Genomic DNA, 10,053 nt, shown 5'->3' with positions numbered 1-10,053 from the left:
ACAGTCTGCAACTGTTTTGGCAATGTGATCCAGTTTAATCCTTGAGAGAATAAGCACCACACTGCAACAGATAGAATGAATGTCAGACAAGCAATACAAATGGTACCATGGTTTAATGTTCCATATAAGTCTGTCTTGGCACCACAGAACTCTGTGATCAGCCCAAAAACAGTACGAATCCAAGCAGTTAGTATACAACTAGACCCAATGTATTTTTTATCTTCCGGCTAAAATAAGTCTTGGCCCGTACGGGGATCGAACCCGCGACCTTGGCGTTATTAGCACCACGCTCTAACCAACTGAGCTAACCGGCCTTAGAATAAACTTTGTGGATAACATTATGAAATGTTTGGAGGAATCGGTGCTGTAGCTGCTTAAGAAAATACAATTAATTTGCTGAATTTGATACTTACTATTTACTCTAGTGAGTGTGGAATAGAAGGGCGACATGAAAAGCAGTGGCACTGAAAGCCTGAGATGAATGTTCATATTACATTTACTCTTGCTGGCTTGAAAATAGGAAAAAAATGTAGCAAAGCATACAAAGGTGCTTGATGATGAGAACAGGTTTTAGTGCTGTTTTTTTTTTCCTACTTCTATAGTCACCTAATCTGGTAGTAAGACATTCACTGTTAGCAGACACCTTAATTCTAGAATTTAAGACTGTAGATAAACAAAAATACTACTGAATCCAAGTCTGAACTTAAATATCAAGTACAATGCTTTCCCTACCTACTCTCAGGGGTAAAAGTAATAGTCACCTGCTACATTTCAATAATAAAGTGTTTCCCATAGTATTGCTTTTAATGTATTAAAAAAATAAAAGTTTTGCGTAATGCATATGTTACTTTTTACTTCCTGAATTGATGTCATTATGTACCACATTTTGATAATGCATCTTGATGAAGGAAAGCCAGTTCCTTGTGGCTACAGTTAACGCAAACCATTTTATAATTAAAAACTTTTTTATTTGCTATCTGCATTTTTTCACACCCTATATCTACAACTGGAGGTTCCTAAAAAATGAAGAAGAAATTGACAACAATAAAAACCTAAGTGGTCAAGGAAGGTCTCTATTCAAAAGGAAAACAAAAAGGGTGCATACACTTTTTTTTTAAATTTCCTATTATAATCTAACAAAAATTACTATGAAATGGTGACATTTTTCTACTAGTCTGTATAATAAAAATTCAACTCAAAAGCTGCAGTAAATGGCAAATGTACTCCTCTATCTATACACTTTACTGTTCTCATCACAAAGCTCAGCACTCTGGATGATGTCAACATGTCGCTAATGAATACCTTACTGAAGCAAACAACTGAGAACAAGAAGCTCAAAGCTGATATAAATGAATATCAACACCATTTCTTTCTACAAATCAAACACATTTTATGATTTCTGGGTACTCAGTACTTTGTTCTGATGCAATGTACAGTTCACAGGGACAAATTAGTTCTTACCCCTTGGAAAATGATCTTTAACCTTTTCAATCAGTCAAGAAAACCTGGCACCACACCATTTGACTATGCTTGTTTTTAAAGTTTTTTTTTTTAATCAGTGTGAACCTAAAAAAAATCATCAGGACACTTGGGAAAGTGAACCTGTAAATGAAAGGCAGTGCAGTTCATTAGAATGAAATCTCACCTACACTCCGCTAACCCAGTTAACATAATATGGACAACCAAATCATACCCCATTAATATGGAAACTAAGTACCTGAGCAATCAGAGTTCCTTCCCAGTGATCTTTAGTCATTTTGTGTAGGCAGCCAAAAAGAGCAGAGGGTCTTATTTCCAGGGCTAATTTCTCTTGCAAGTATCATTTTAAATTCAGATATTAGCAGGACAACATATTGACAGTGATGGCAGTACATAAAACTCACAGTATGATACATTTTTCTAAACTTTATGCTAACCAGGATGAAGTACCTCCAACAACAAACTGAAATACAGTCATTGGGCATTATTTCATCTGCTTTCATGATGATCACCTGAAGTGGTTATTTGTTTTTGGGTGGGCAGTATGTGTATGAAAGCAGATTTGTTTTGAACTGAAAGGCAGGATGGCAGTTACTATGCCTTATTGGACTATGTAGATTCCTAAATAAACTACAGATTTATATAAGTCTTGCCTCCAGTGTCTTCTTAGACTTTACTTCTCACAGGCATTTCTGAAAACACTCCTTTACTTCTTGATGGGAATGTTCTTATTCCCTAGTTATGTATTTTTTGACAAGGATTCCTATAAAAAGAAGTTATGTACCTACCATAACGTTCCATGTTAGTTGTCTTCATCTCGCCTTCTTTCTTGCTTGTTGGGATTGGCGCCACGACCTGGCCATCTTCTATAGCTCGAGAGCTGTTTACTGGCTCGAGTCTACCCCTTATCCCATGATGCCTAGCGCTAGCTACCCAGATCTCGTTTGAAATAGCTAACCCCAGCAATAGCTATAGAATGAAACCCCTCCAAGCAGAAGGTTAAACCTACGTGTCATAATCTCTAAGTCAGTAGAGGAAACAAACCAGAGAACACTCAGCCAGTGAAACCTGAACTCCTCTCGGTCCAACAGGACAGGGGGATGGAGGGGGGAACGCAAGAAAGAAGGCAAGATGAAGACAACTAACATGGAACGTTATGGTAGGTACATAACTTCTTTATGTTAAGTTGCCTATCTTGCCTTCGTTTCTTGCTTGTTGGGACAGCGTCCCTAGCACCTACGATCCTGGGTGGCTCATTGGAACAGACTCTTCAGAACAGTGGAACCAAAGTTAGCTCTACTCCTGGAGACCATGTCTAACTTGTAATGAGAAATAAAGGTATGAGGATTTGCCCACGTGGCAATGGCACAGATAGAGTCCATGGGCAACCTAGACTGGAAGGCTACAGAGGTGGCCAAAGCCCTAGTAGAATGACCTTTCGTTTGACAGACAACTCTTTCTTTCTTAGTTGATAGATGAAGGTAATAATGTGAGACAACCACCTGGACAGGGTCACTTTGGAAACTGGAAGACCCTGTTTGCCCCTAGCATAGGAAAGGAAAAGTTGGTCCGACTTTCTTATATCCTTCGTTCTATGCAGGTAAAAACGCAATTGTCTATGAATATCCAAAAGGTGTAATTTGTATTCTGCCTTGTTGGTGTGGTTAGGGAAAAACACAGGGAGGTCTATAGATTGGTTTAGATTATTTTCTGAGCAGACTTTCGGAAGGAAGGAGGGATTAGTTCTCAGAGCAACACTGTCCTTATGAAAAACTAAGTACGGAGGATGAACACTTAGTGCCTGAAGTTCCGAGACATGTCTGGCTGAGGTAATAGCTACCAGAAAGAGAGTTTTCCAAGACAGAAACATAATGTAGCAGGATGCTGCCGGTTCAAAAGGGGGCATAATCAAGGAGGTTAGTATCAAATTAAGGTCCCAAGGTGGAGGGGGATCTCTCACTGGGGGCCTAAGGAGAGTAGTCCCTCTGAGAAAGGCTTTACACAGCTTATGAGACATAATGTTTAGATTAGAAAACCCAACATGAAAGTTAGAGATGGCCGCTAGTTGAACCCTGATTGTGGCAGAAGCGGACCTAGAAAGAAAAAGCTCTGTTAGGAACTCCAAGATTTTGTGAACTGGGGCTGAAAAGGGATCTATGTTCCTAGCCTCTGCCCAACAAGAGAAACGTTTCCATTTGCTAGCATAAGTCTTCCTAGTAGCGGATTTGTGAGAGGAGACAATAATCTCATGCATGGCCGGGGAAATGCTGGGAAGCCTGGCTAGGGTTGGAATTGGATCAACCAAGCTGTGAGCTGGATTGTTTGGAGGGATTGATGCAGCTCTCCTGATTGATGAAGCAGCAGGTCTGGAATAGGATCTAGAGTCCAGGGCTGCTCGAGGAGGTAACGGTGCAGGAATGGAAACCATATCTGTCGAGGCCAGCAGGGGGCAATGAGGATCATTTTGCAACCCAACGGAATAGCTTTCTGTATGAGTTTGGCTATAAGAGGGAATGGCGGGAAGGCATAAAGAAGTCCCTGAGGACAATCGTGGACTAGAGCATCTCTGGGAGGGTGACCGGGAAGCGGTAAAAGGGAGAAGTAGTTGCTGCATTTGCTGTTGAAGGGGGTGGCAAACAGATTGCAGCAAGGCTGTCCCCATTTGCGGAAGATCAGATCCGCAACTACCTGATTCGGAGACCACTCGTGAGGCATGAGAATAGCTCTGCTGAGCCTGTCCGCTATGACGTTGGACTTCTCAGGGATGTGAATTGCAATCAGAAATCTTTGGGAGGAAATCGCCCACTGCCAGAGTCTGAGTGCTTCTCAATATAGGGGGTAGGACCTGGTTCCGCCCTGCTTGTTGATGTACCACACCACTGACATGTTGTCCGTTTGAATTGCAATGGTCCTGGAAGGGAGAGAGTCCTGAAGGGCTTGCAACGCTAGGAGCACGGCTCTCATCTCCAAGACATTTATGTGCAGATGGTACTCGTGAGGCTGCCAAGTGCCTTGGACTGTCCTGCCCTGATAATGCCCCCCCACCCTATCAGTGAGGCATCCGTGGTCACTGTGGCAACCGGAGGGGGCTGGATGAATGGTCTGCCCTGAGACACTAGTAGGGAGACCATCCACCAGGAAAGGTGTCTTTTGCATGTTTCTGTAATCATGATCATGTGAGACATGGGGAGCTGTTGAAAGGACCACTGTGTGAAAAGAAGCCACTGAAGAATTCTCATGTGAAAATGGGCCATAGGTATCAGAAGAATTGCCGCTGCCATAGATACCAGGGTTTGAAGGACCAACCTGACTTGTACCCTTTTGCATTGCATGAGGATATGAACTTGCTGCCGAATTGTGGCCACCCTGTCTGGCGGTAGCCTTGCGGACATACGTCTTGTATCTAAATCTGCTCCTACATAGGTAATAGATTGATAGGGCAACAAGGCAGATTTTTCGAAATTTATAGTAATGCCTAGCTGAGCACAAATTGTAATTGTATAGTCCCTGGCTTGAAGGAGTTGATGCCTGGTAGTAGCAGTAAGGAGCCAGTCGTCTAGATATGGAAACACCTGGAATCCTTGATGCCTCAGGTGAGCCGTGACTACTGCCATGCATATGGTGAACACCCTGGGGGCTGTGGTGAGACCAAAGGGCAGAGCTCTGAACTGGTAATGACTGGCTCCCAGCCGGAAGCGAAGGAACCTCCTGGAGTGCCTGTCCATTTTGATGTGATAGTGCGCATCCTGAAGATCTGTTAAGCACATCCAATTGTCCTGACCCAAAAAGGGTAGAATGAACTGTAGCGTGACCATCCGAAACCTTGTTCTTTGAACAGACTTGTTTAGTCTGCTGAGATCCAATATTGGTCTCCAGTCCCCTGTTTTTTTTGGTACCAAAAAAAACCTTGAGTAAGTTCCGGATTCTTGTTGGTATGCCGGGACTTCCTGGATGACTCTTATTTCTAGCAGTCTTGAAACTTCTATGACTGCTTGGGCCCTCAGATTGGGTGGAACATCTGGAAGGGATTTGCTTGATGGTAAGGGGGGTTGAAAGAAGGGAATTATGTAGCCTCCGGATATGATTGAGTGTACCCATTTGTCTAGCGTTAGGTTTTGCCAGGCTTTTGGGTACAGTGAAAGTCTACCCCCCGACTGCCTCCAGAGGCGGGAAGCTGGGCAACCCTTCAGGGATGCTGGAAGGGCTTGTCAGAAAAGGATTCTCTGCTGCCCTGGTTCTGCAGACCTCCTCTGCCCCAAGGGCGGCGTCTGTTGTTGTTTCCTCCTCTGCCCCTGGAGGAAAAATCACTATGTGTGTCAGGCGAGGCTCCCTGGGATTTCCGAAACCACATTTTACCACTCTTCTGACCCTTGGGATATGGTCTAGAAGGAGTGGAAAAACGGACTCCCACAGGAGAGAGAGTCTTGCCTTCCTGTTCACACCTTCACACCTAGTCAGAGTGTCTTTCACCTGTGGTTCAAAAAGAAAGGAACCGTCAAAGGGAGTGTTGGTGAACGACGCTCTAAAGGGTTCTGCAAAATTACACAGCCGCATCCATGCATGTCTCCTGAGGGCAATGCCTGTACCTGTGGTTCTACTCGCACCATCGGCTGCATAGGAAATGAGCCTCATGGAGGAGTTGACTACAGAATTAAGGGTTGCCAGCTGAGAAGCCACTTTAGCTTGAGCCCCTTCAGCTGATGGATCCTGGAGGGAATCTCCTAGCTCTTTCAGGAGATCCCTCAGAAGCCTGGTAAAATGGCATAAGTAATTCAGTGACCTCATGGAGAAGGTCGCTGAAGCAAACATTCACTTCCTGTATCTATCCATGGTCCTAGACTCTTTGTTAGGAGGATGGACAGAGGAAGAAGTTGCCGCTAACTCCTTTTTAGTGGCTGCTGCTACCACCATGGCATCTATGGGAACACCCTTAGTAAGGAACTATTTATCAGGGGGTTCAGTGATAAATTTGCCAGGTCTCCTCGGGGTTGGTTCCACTGTATCCGGGGCTGACCAAGCCCTTCGAGCCACCACTGACATTAGTGGATCGAAAGGCGGAGAAACCCAGGAGGTGGAAGGTCGGGAACCGAATGCATCCAGGAATACAGATTCGTCCTCGGTAGGAGCTAGGGCATTCCAGTTCCCCCTCTGATTAAGCATTTCTAGGATGTCCAAAAAGGAAACATCTTCAGAGGGGGATCTCGGGGACCCTTCCGATTCATCCAAATCAGTATCCGAAGTGACAGACTTGGGGGAGTCAATGTGCTTCCTCTTGCACTTCCTCTTCCGAGGGGGCTCCTCTGAATGATCAGGGGAGGCCTCGGAAGAAGAGGAAACACCCAATGGGGTGCTCAGGACCGCCGGTTCCCCAAGCTTGGGGTCTGGAGGAGGGACAGATGTTGACGCAGGCACTACAGGGGACGGAGCCAGTGGGGTCGAAAGTGGAGCTGACTCAGAGGCTAGTACACTCCTCATGTCATCAAAGGCGTCCCTGCCACGATGCAGAGAAGACTCCGGTTCTGAGGAAACTGGAATCCTCCTCCACACCGAGGGAGACGGCTCCGAGGCCTTTGTAGGAGCCGAGCTCAACTGGGCCGACGCTCCGAGAGGGAGAACAGGGTCGGACAAGGGTCCGATGCCACTCGCCCCCTCGTAGCCGCCGTGGGAGTCTCGGCACCCAGATCCCTCGATGGACGGCACCATCAAGGGGATCGAAGCTGACGACAGAACCAAAGCAGAAATTGTTATCGGTGCAGACGGTTCCACGATTCGAACCCCAACAAACTCCGGCTCCGAGCTCAATGGAGTCGGAGGAGGAACATCGATAGAAGCGGACGGAGCCGACACCTGTTGAGGAGGGCTGGACAACATTTTGGCTAGTGCCTGCGACTTCAACAACCTACTGACCACTCTCTCCACGCCGTGATCTGAGAGCATAGAGGACTGAGAAGTGTGGGAGGATCTGTGACTGCGGTCACTCTGCAACAGGGGAGACCGAGGAGCCGAATGTATAGACTCTAGAAAAGGGAACCTCGGCCTCTTGTGGGTCTGCGATGGCTCAGAAAGTACTGGTGGAGCCGACGGGGAGGCAGTCTTCTTGGTTCCAGCCATTACCAAAGTAGTAGGTAAGGCTTGGGCCAATGACGGCTCCGAGCTGGGAGCCGATGATTTGGTCGGTTTAGGAGATTTCACAGGCTGAGCCTTGGCCGGTGAATCCTGGGGCTTAAGAAGACCCTTCAAAATAAGCTTATTTTTGTGCTCCTGCAGAACTCTTGGGCTAAATGCATGGCATACAGAACAAGAGTCCTGCAGGTGCACTGCACCTAAGCAATAGACGCAAAAAGTGTGCCCATCTGTCAGAGACATTTTCTGACAGCATGAGTCATACTTCTTGAATCCAGACACCTTGGATTCTTTAGACATAGCCACAACTAGAAAAATACTACGCTGAATTATTTTGGCCAAAAGGCCGAACAGCAAAAACTAATACCAGACACTAACCACAAAAAACAAAAAAACACACAATATACTACAGTTAAAGATAGTTTGTTTTTTTTTTAACTAGGAAGCCTCTAACTTAAATGTCTACCTAACAATCAAAAAGAAGAAAAGCTTAAACTAAAACGTTACCTACAAGAGGGATAGAGGGGGGGAGGGGAGGGAACTCTCTAATTTAAACGAGTTCTAAGGGAAAACTACAAATACACTAAACTACAACAACTAGTTAGTGACTTATTTAAACAATAAACTACCAGAAGAAACCCTAAACTGACAGGAAAAGTAGTTCAATAAAACTTATACGAGCCTGAGCCAGTAACAACGAACCTCGCAGCTGAAGCAGCAAACGAGATCTGGGTAGCTAGCGCTAAGCATCATGGGATAAGGTTAGCCTCGAGCCAGTAAACAGCTCTTGAGCTATAGAAGATGGCCGAGTCCCAACAAGCAAGAAACGAAGGCGAGATAGACAACTTAACATCTGTACTTCAAGCAGGTATTCCCTGGTCTATCCTGCATGGATTTCACAGAAATACATACTTCTCTCCATAGTTTTAGTAAATTCATGTGACACACACTCTCTATTTCCTGTTTATCTAGCATTGTAGTTCACTCTATTCTGCCTATCAGTCACATCACTGGGGGCCATACCTCTCAACCTGGAAACATCATAAATCTGGACAAGGCCCATGAAAAATAGGTACAAATCTGCATGCTGATTAACATAAAATTTGCTTACATAATTATGTAACCCCGCCCACTCAGTTGGAATTGTGGGATACCAACTTTCAAACGCAAACTGAAGAACAGACAACCAAAATATGGCACCAGAGTCTCCCTGTAGCCATTCCAATGTCCCATTCCTGCCTATTTCACCCCATTTACCATAAACACTAATGTGTGCATCCATACTGCTTTACTTCTATAATGATTATTTAGATTTTACTTTTACATTTTATACCACAATGCATTGCCCACCCAGTTTGAAGCCAAATCCTTTTCACATATGGGCAAAAGTCAGACTCAGTTCCTTCCCTTGTTAAGAGTGCTCCATTTCACATTGTTTTCACCACAGTCAAACCATTATCAAAAAAGGTGTACAACATGGAGGTGTCCACTTCCATCAAAGCATAATTTACCAGTTCTCCTTCTGGATAAGATAAATAAACAATAGGTCTAAACTTCCCTACACTTTTCTTAAGCACTAATGCCAGAAGACACACCATCAGTTTACTGAAAGAAGAAGTTGAGAGCAGTACACTCAGTCTTCCTAACTTAACTTTCTTCCTGTCCTTTCCCATCAGTATTTCTGGTTTATTTTTGTCTAGTCTAATGTTTCTAGTTTCCAAATTATTTTATTGCCTTTTAAAATGAATGAAAACGTAATGAAGAAACCTCGCTGTTAAAAAGCACTCCTTTCAAAGACAAAGAGCAAATGTAAAAAACCAAAAGGAGAGCTAACCACTGATGTAAGAAAACACTGCAGACGTTAGTTCTCTGATAAAGATAGCATGAGTTATTCCACACATCTGTTTATAAATGGTTAGCAGCATTATTCGCTTTTATGGTACAGGAAATACAATGTTTGGTTGTTTATGTCAGTAGGCATTTTATTTCACATTGATTTTATATATATTTTTTACATTCAATTTTAAGATATGCAGTCTTTTGATAAATTTCTGTATGGATATTTCAATGTGATTGTTGAGTTAGTTTAGCCTTTGTATAATAATATTAAGGGATACATGAATTAATTGCTTAATTAATTGGGCAGTTTCCCACTCTATTCTAGTATATAAGGCATCAATATTTTTGTTTTAATTGTCTGATGAAGCGTAGGTTTCACTACGCGAAAGCGCTTACTCTTGTGTTCTTGTTGGATGGAATAAATCGTTTTGATTTTGGTTTCATCTTGTCGTCTGCAGTGTTTTCTTACATCAGTGGTTAGCTCTCCTTTTGGTTTTTTACATTTACTTTTAAAATGAATACAAATCTCCACCATTTCAGACAGATGATGGGCCACTTTCATATAAGGGTAGCCACTGAGCTATGGAAGCAGCTATTTTACTCAAACCATGG

At 43.8% G+C, this 10,053-nt stretch overlaps 1 non-coding gene across 1 annotated transcript; it reads right to left on the bottom strand.

The window, feature by feature from the left end:
* Positions 1 to 240: 240 nt before the first annotated feature.
* On the bottom strand, positions 241 to 314 carry TRNAI-AAU. Its single transcript has one exon. It is a non-coding gene; the product is annotated as a tRNA-Ile (tRNA).
* Between the last annotated feature and the right edge of the window lie 9,739 nt (positions 315 to 10,053).

This window comes from Protopterus annectens, chromosome 9.part0 (assembly GCF_019279795.1).
Source record: "Protopterus annectens isolate FY-2018-M chromosome 9.part0, PAN1.0, whole genome shotgun sequence".
In the NCBI taxonomy this organism is placed as follows: Eukaryota; Metazoa; Chordata; order Ceratodontiformes; family Protopteridae; genus Protopterus; species Protopterus annectens.
This window is presented reverse-complemented; position numbering and strand designations above follow the sequence as displayed.